The following is a 9,109-nucleotide window of genomic DNA, read 5'->3' on the forward strand; positions in this document are numbered from 1 at the left end:
AAATAAATCTTGTGTCATCAGATAGCCATGTTTCTATTAAAATGCAGCGTAATGTATTTATAAAATGAAGTTCCAGATTGTGATCTGCTAGGTGCCTGACCTTTGCCCTGAGGGGTATTTTGGGGAATGATATCATTTTATAACAGTGGTGGTGCAACCCTTTTTCTTCTCAGTGCTTTGGACACAAAGACCATGGGATTAATTATATACTGTGAGCAACAATTCATGAATATTTAACACACTCATCTATACTTAATGAATAAATTTGCATCTTGACACTATTATTTAATGTGCTTTAAGGAAATACTGCTCATTACCTTTCAATTTTGTAGATTAGTTGAATGTAATCAGAATGATAAGGCAGGAGAGATATAGTATTATTTAAATAACATGGTTTTTTATGACTTCTGCTTCCATCAGTTTCCCCCACTCTTTTCTTTTAAGTAACTAGGTTTATTTTATTGTATTCTGGCTGTTCTGTATTAATCATTTTGTCTCCCTGCTCCTTGCAGAAGGGAGTTTCTTTAGATTCATGGAAAAACAATGCAAATTAAATAATCAGTGTTTTGCTTCCCTCTGTGTGTTCTGTAACAGGGCATTCTCTCACACAAAATGTCCCAATGCAATTGGCAGTAATTGCATCCTGGGCTGGCAGGCTCAGTGAGGTTGCAACAACCTGCACAGCAGGCAGAGGGAGCTGCATAACCAGTGGCAATGAGCAGACATCTCTTAACTTTCCTAAGAAAGATAGAATCCCAAGGAATCAGGGCTGAGAAAAGCCAGCTAACTGGCAAGGATACAGTCTGAGATGAGCTTCCCTGTTTGTTTGTTTGTTTGTTTGTCAGTCTTTGGCTCATTATGAGGAGCTTTTTCTCATAAGGATCCTTTGTTTGTGTGGTGGGCACCTAATCTACATATCCACTTTAGGGAGTTTGGGCTTGAGAACATGCCTCTAGGAATCTTATTCGTATGAAGGTTCCATAATCTTTCCAAAAGGAAGGAGACTTTGAGACAAAGAGTCAGACTCTTAGAAATCAGAATTAATACTGCCCAACAAAGAAGAAGGACAAAAATTGGACAATAACAAGAGGAACAGAAAAATAAAATCTTAATGCCAGACACTGTGCTAAATGTTTATGTACATTTTCTCACTTAATCCTTAGCTTATGAGGTCTCTGTCGTCATCATTATCATCATCATCAACATCATCACTGCCATTTTACAAATGCAGAAACTGAAGCTCAGATAGGTTAACACAGATGGTAAAAAATAGAGCTAAGATTTGAATCCAGGTCTGTTGGAACCTAAAGTTCATATGCTTTCAACAGTTCTCAGCTAATTGGGGCTTTAAAGGGCTTTGCTATCAAACATACTGGAGTTGAGTTAAAGTAGGTAAGCCTTCCTTGCCCCACAGTCCTTGGTCAGGTTCTATGTTGATTATGGTATATATGTATTATATATATCGTTTCCCCCGCCCCCATACTTGACTGAAAACTCCAAGAGGGAGGGGACTCCTGTTTGCTCACCACTCCATCCCTGGGACCTAGCAGAGTACCTGGCACAACATAGGCGTGTGTGTGTGTCTGTGTCTCAGTTTCTTTGTCTATAAAAATGTGGTGAAAAGTACCTAACACATGGTGAGAATTAAATGAGATAATTTATGTAATGTGACTATCACAGAGCCTGGAAGATAGTGTGCTCAATAAATAGCAGTTTAAAAAAGTAAAGCTGTGTAAGCTACTCTGAGCCCACAGGAAAGGGATGAGACCAGGTTTTGAGTTCTGATAACAAAACTGAGGGGCTCCAAGTCAAATACAGAAGCTCTTAATTATCCCCAAGACTAGTGTGACCCAGGAAACCAGTAAAGAGAACTATAAAGAATATAGGAATAGCAGATAGGAGAAGTAGTCTTACCCTCAGGGTAAGATGTAAACAGATCCCATAGCATAAAAGTAATAATGACCAGATTTGAACTCTCAGTCTTCATGGGGCCTGTGCAGCTGCTCACTGCCTCCTACAACCTGATTTCAGAAACACAGATGCAATGGAAATGGAAGAAAACATTTATACACAACCTCACAATCCCACTACCCTTTTTTCAGATGGCAGGATTCCAGCTTTCTGTGTCAGCTTAAGATATTTTAATAGCAGTTTGAAACTGAGACCCAGAAAAAAAAAAAAAAAACTATGAATGGGAATGCACAATCTAACCAAATGGCATTAAAATGTCTTCAGAATTGTGACTCATTGCTAAAGTTCAGAACTCGATCAAGAATTGAGAGAAGTTAACTGAAATATGAGTGAAAATATGTGATTCATATTACCCAGATCACATGAAAGCATTGGGAACGGTATGACCTTTGAGTCCCCTGATGACATAGGGAATAGTTTTTAAAAGGACTAAACATATCCATATATTATTCAGAAAGAATGACGTGGGTGAATTTAGTCCCTATATCTCCCCTGTAGTCTCAAAATCTTGACCAATAAGTATGACTATTTCTTTAGCCTGTCTAAGATGGTGTCTGTAACATGAGTATGAATTACTGATCTAATGACCTTAGCTAACTAGAGATTAAATTGTCGCATAGCTAAGTCAGTATCTTTTCAACCCTGGGAAGGTTTGGAAATAAGTAAAGAATGAATAAGCAACTCAAACCTACAGTGTAAATACTGTTGTGTCAAGTTTAAGCTAATCCATATTTCTTATTTAAAGTGATCATATATACAAATATCGAATCATTACATTGTACACCTGAAACTAATATAATATGTCAATTACACCTTGATAAAAATGGTTTAAAAAAGGAGTTTACTAGAAAAAAATAATAAAATGATTATAGTAGTTAAGATAACTTGGCATATCGAATCTGGAAGATTAGCCTTCTATTGCCAAAATTAAATCAGTAATTGATTTTAGATTTATAATTTAAATTGAAATCCTTAGACGATTTTTTTTTTTTTGCGGTACACGGGCCTCTCACTGTTGTGGCCTCTCCCATTGCAGAGCACAGGCTCCGGACGCGCAGGCTCAGTGGCCATGGCTCACGGGCCTAGCCGCTCCATGGCATGTGGGATCTTCCTGGACCGAGGCACGAACCCGTGTCCCCTGCATCGGCAGGCAGACTCTCAACCACTGCGCCACCAGGGAAGTCCTCTAGAAGAATTTGACTGTAAACAAATTCGAATACTTATGTGAATTTGAAATTTCCTATACTAGTTTAACTTATTACATTTATAAGGATTGCTTAAGTATTTGAGAAGATTTTGCTTGTTAGGATTTTCAATTTTCCTTTTCAGACATTTTAAAGGTTTTAAGGAAAAGTAAATGTGTTTAGTACATATGTGAAGTTGAAAAGTCTAAGCATATTTAATAATTAAGTCTATAAAGGGGACTGCTGGTTTAAAGGGTATGTATCAGGCAGGGTCCAATCAAGAGACAGAAGTCATACAGAAATAGTTGCAGGGAAAGTTTAATATAAAGAGTTATTATCTATAATGGAGGATTGGAGTAATAAGGGATTGTCTAGTAAGAAGTAAAAAGCACTATAAAGAATAAAGGAATAGCAGGTATAAGAAGCAGTCTTACCCTTAGGGTGAGATAGAGACAGGATTTTTGAATAAGTGCTTCCGTGTTTTGAACTGAATCCTTTTCGTTATCCTTATGGAGATGCATGTAAAAATTGGAACCAAAATACTTTCAAGTTATTTTTTGTTGCTGGATTGTGTTTCTTTATGTGAGACATTATGGTGACACTGAGTTTTGTGAAACCTTGGAATTTATCTGGATAGAACTTAAAAAATTAAATCTGACTAATAATCCATTTGAAAAGCAAATGCACTGCAAAAGCCCTTCCCAAGTTGATGACATCTCCGTCCAGAGCTAGGAGATGACTCCCACGGGAGAGCTGTGTCACTGGCCAAGTCAGCCATCCAGGGTATGGCATTTACTCCCTCATTTGTGCACCACACTATACAGCATGGGATAATGGAGTGAGGAGAAACCTCCCAACACTCACCTGTAAGGATCTGAGAAGGTTTATTCTTAACATTACTCTCCCTTCTCCACCCAGGTTCAGAATCAATAAAGAGACCCAAGTTTAGAATCAATAAAAAGAGAGACCCAAAAGTCAGGCAGATTATTGATGAAAGCTGATATTGGAGACTGATGATTTAGGTCTACTGGCCAAGTGGGTCTGGTCATACATTGCCCTGATTTAAACAGACTTACCCATCCATAATCATCGGAAGTGCTGAACAACAGTAGGCTTCCCCTGGAAGGGAGGAGTGAAGCAGAGCATAGTGTGTGCACTCAGTCAACTACTGCCTCCAAAGACAGCAGGGAGAGGAAGGAACTTAACATCGTGAACTCAGTGCCCCCAGTTGCATCAATTAATTGAGGTTTCATCATATGGAAACCTGAAGCTGGAGAAACTAGTTTCTCCCCAGATATTCCCTAACCTAAGGGTCGCTCAGGGCTGTGGTTATTCCATGGAAGAAAGAAATCACCCTTTACCAAGCACTAGCAGGAAGTTTAGATTTTGCCCCAGAAAACTTTGAAGTTGGTTAGAACAGTACAGGAGAGAACAGTACAAGTTCATTCTATACTCAAGGCTGAAAATTTGCTCTGCCATTTCGTTCCCCAACCTAAATCATGTCCATCACAATGTCTGATTTAGCTCATTACTGCTTCTGCAATGAGATTACATGACAACCTAAAGACTCTCCAGTAACAAAGACTGCCACATAATTGAACTAAGGCCATATTCCTTTGTGAAATTCCCAAGGAGAAATTGAACTTCGCAGATTAAAGTCCCAAGGAATGGTGGGCTGCACTGAACACTAAAAGCTCTTACCTCTCCCCTGCAAAACTACAAACACCAAACACGGAGGAACAGAGCAGACTGTACGCTTCCTGAGGGAAGCCAGCTCCCGAAGAGAGAGCGAGAGGAAGTGCTACGTCATGCCTCCCCTGCTCCTCCTAAACTCACGAAGCAGCGAGACTCCAGCAGAAGTCCCCAAGGAAGGAAGCAGTAGAAATACCCCTTCTCCCACCCACACTCACAACACGCACAGTAGACCAACCCCCCTTTCCAGAAGTGCTGCAGAAAGACTGCTATCTTATAAACAGGCAATAGAGAACACAAGTTCATGATGCACATGGAATTTTGAATTTATCCACCTTTCATTTCTTGCTGACCCAGAAACTTTCTAGCCCACCTAGACCCACCCTACCTAATGTCAGCTCCCCTCTGCTTTCCTTGTACCTAGGAATCTCCTATTGGGGCTGCCTTTGCCATTCTTGTTCTGTGGCTGAATTTGGATGACAATCCATCACTCTCTTCCTTTTTTTTTTTTAATATATATTCCCAATCACTAATTCAAACATTTTATTTCTCCAGTACTAATAATGGATATATGCCCTCCTATCTACACTCTTTTCCCAACCATTCTTATGACAGGTTAAGGCAGCTTATTCCTGGGATTTTCCAGCATTAGAATATTCTTAGACAATATATCCTTACTGACAATTCACACAACCATCACTCTCTTCTAATATCTCAGTGTCATCTCCCCACTAACAGATCTCAACTTCTGTACAATGTCTGCAAAGATGCTAGTTACAACTAGGTACTGTGAAGTATGCTAGATAGAGTTTCTAAAATTTTATCCCAAAACCAAAGTCTTTCAGTTATGGAGGAAACACCAAAACCTGCTTTGGCACAAAGCACTACATTTCCTATTTTTAAATCATTTTTAGTGTGACCTATAAATATGTTTATTTCTCTGTGAACAGACCTCCTTACTGAAAGAAAAAAATGAAAGTGTTGGTCACCACTGCCAAAAGGTGTCTTCATACTTTTACTGTCCCTCATTCTCTATGTCTCACCTCCTCTAGCAAACATTTCTTAGCTCCCCAGGCCAAGTTAGGGAACTGTTCTGTGCTCCCACAGTCCCCAGTGTACACCTCAATTATTGCTCTTTCCACTTGGCATTGAAATGCTCTGTTTATGTACCTAGTGGACATACTGCTTATGAGTCTTTTGGATGAAAAGTTCTTTGAGGACAAGAACTACCTCTGCCTCCCCAGCCCTGACATAATGTCTTGACACATAGAAAAATTAATTTGTGTTTGAGGTAATCAACTCAACTGCAGTTTCTTGAACAGCTTCCTATATAGAGCATTCTGCAGTGCAAGGCACTTGATGAAATCAGAAGAATGGTAACAATAACAACAGTACCTTATACATGGATAGCTCTTGCTTGTTTTTATAAAACATTATCAAAGCTCTTACTTCACCTGGTCTTTTCAACATCCTTTGAGAAAGTTAGGTAGAAGGGGTACTTTCAAGCCCATTTGACACTTGAGGAAAATTTGACCAATTGCATCTTGTTAGAAAGAGGCAGAACTATGTTCAGAGCCCTTGACTTAGAGCCTCTTCCTCAGAAACTGTGAGGGTCATTCCAGACCTTGCTGGGCTCTGATTGAAATGTTAGGTCTTCTATAGTGGAAACTCCATCCCTTTCCCCAGGAGAAACTCCTGTCCAAAATCACATAGTTCTCTATCTGTTGCACAGACCCAGACACTCATTTTCAATTCACTACCATGGAAATACTACTTTTCATCAACATCTCTAAGTTTCTAATTTAAAAAATTATTTACAAAGTGATGAGTTCTCTTTCTAAATTTTCAATTTCCTTTCCAAACAAACTTCAAATAACAGTGAACAGCCCTAGACAATGTATCTCTATTTTTTTTTTTTTTTTTTTTTTTTTGGCCACGCAGCATAGCTTGCAGGCTCTCAGTTCCCCAACCTGGGCCACAGCAGTGAAAGCCCGGAATCCTAAGCACTAGGCCACCAGGGAACTCCCAGTCTATCTCTATTTTTATTCTACTTGAAAAAGAAAGAAAACCACATCAGGTGATACATGACCTTTGATTCAGCCTAAATTGTCTTTGGTGTTCATGAAACTAATTTGGGGAGAAAAAAGTGCAATGTTATCTAAGTTTGTTCTACTATGTTGGAAAGCAAATGCTCCCAAGATCAGAGTAAAGGGAACTCAGGTGAAAGTAAGATAGATGGCCTTTTCTGTCCATTTTGCTGCTTCTGCTGGCAAGCAAAGTTGTAGAATGTGAGACATTCCTACAGATATTACCCAGAATCCATTTTCCAACTTTCTAGATGTTGCAACGCCACTGCCACGGAGGTGGCCAAGGCAGAAGCAGCACCAACTGCAATGATTCCAGGTTCCAGAACCCTGGATCACATGTACAAGAGCATGTTCTTGAATTCTTACCTCCAGTGATGGTTTCAGACGGTAGCTACCCTAGGGGTCAGTGAAGAATGGGTTTGAGAGCCTTCTAGAACCTCCTAGTACCCACTCCATCAGTCCTTCTGAGAATTTTGAAAGCAACCAATTCTCCATCTTAAATTCCTTCTTGCTTTAAGTATTTAGAATGATCTGTCTCCAGTATGAATCTCTAACTGACTCATTATTAGCTCTAAAGCCACATAGCTCACCCAGCTAACTCTCTCAGCTATAATTCAACCACTTATTCATTTCTTAGAATCTCACTTCTCTTCTATTTTTGGGCTCAGTGCTGAGCACTGTTTATCATCCAGTTTCATTCAGGGCCCTAGGTCAGTAATCTCACTGTGTGATACCCATTAGTTCATCTTGGTGGAACTAGGACAAGGTCAGAAGTGATTTTGCTGCCTTAATATTAAAGCAAGAATGCGGTTCCCACCATACTAAGCAGTCAAGATGGATCTGGAAATTCTTTTCCCCAGAAAAGATATTTTAAAATTGTCCCTTAAAGAAATAACCTTGCAAGGAAGAACTACTCATCAGCAAATGGCTATCATAAGTTTCTGGGTTTTTTTGGCTGTGTTGGGTCTTCGTTGCTGCGCGCGGGCTTTCTCTAGTTGCGGCAAGTGGGGGCTACTCTTCGTTGCCGTGCGCGGGCTTCTCATTGAGGTGGCTTATTTTGTTGTGGAGCACGGGCTCTAGGGTGCGCAGGCTCAGCAGTTGTGGCTCGCGGGCTTAGTTGCTCCGCAGCATGTGGGATCTTCCCAGACCAGGGCTCGAGCCCGTGTCCCCTGCATTGGCAGGCAGATTCCTAACCACTGTGCCACTAGGGAAGTCCCCTATCATAAGTTTTAAAAGTCTAGCTAATAGTGGAATTATTCACAAGAGCCAAGAGGTAGAAACTACCCGAGTGTTCACCACAGACGAATAGATGAATAGCATGTGGCATATACATGCAATGGAATATTATTTCATCATAAAAAAGAATGAAGTTCTGATACATGCTACCATAATGATGAACCTTGAAAACATTACAGTTAGTGAAATAAGCCAGACACAGAAGGACAGATGTATAGTTTCACTTCCATGAAGTATTTAGAATAAGCAAATTCATAGAGACAGAGAGTAGATTAGAGGTTAACAGAGACTGGGGTGAGAGGAAGGATGGTGAGTTATTGCTTAATGGTTACAGAGATTCTGTTTAGGGTGATGAAACATTTTAGAAATCAATGGTGGTGATGGTTACACAACACTGTGAATGTAATTAATACCACTGAATGGAATTGTACCTTAAGAATTATTAAAAAATCAAATTCTATATTATATATATTTTACCACCATCAAAACAATGAAAGGTTAAGTAAACGGCAATTATGTAAAAGCAGTGTTTAATTCTCTAAAGGTTTCTCGTAACAGTCTGGGGAGTAATGATGATGTAATGCAGTTTTCACCAATCACAGGAGCGGTACATCTGGAAACCATCCCTAACATAAGAATTCTCTTAGAGGTTTTTTTCTTTTTTCTTGTATAAATGTTCTACTTCCTCATGCCTCCAGCCAGCCTTTGTTTAACTCTGTTGTTCTCCACTGTCTCCCTGGGTCTATGCTCTTTCTCTTTTGGTCTCCTTTATCCTGCTGGAGATTCACATTTGCTATACTTGGAAATGACCCTGAACACCGCCAGTCTTCTTTCTGATCTCCTTTGTCTGATAGTGAGGGCCTGGGAAGAACTGGAATGGGAGAGAAGAGGTGTCTCAAAGGACCTGGAGGAGTTCTCAGGGGATCCCATGTGGGTAGT

The sequence above is a fragment of the Mesoplodon mirus genome (genome assembly GCF_964341445.2).
Source record: "Mesoplodon mirus genome assembly, chromosome: 3".
Taxonomy (NCBI): Eukaryota; Metazoa; Chordata; class Mammalia; order Artiodactyla; family Ziphiidae; genus Mesoplodon; species Mesoplodon mirus.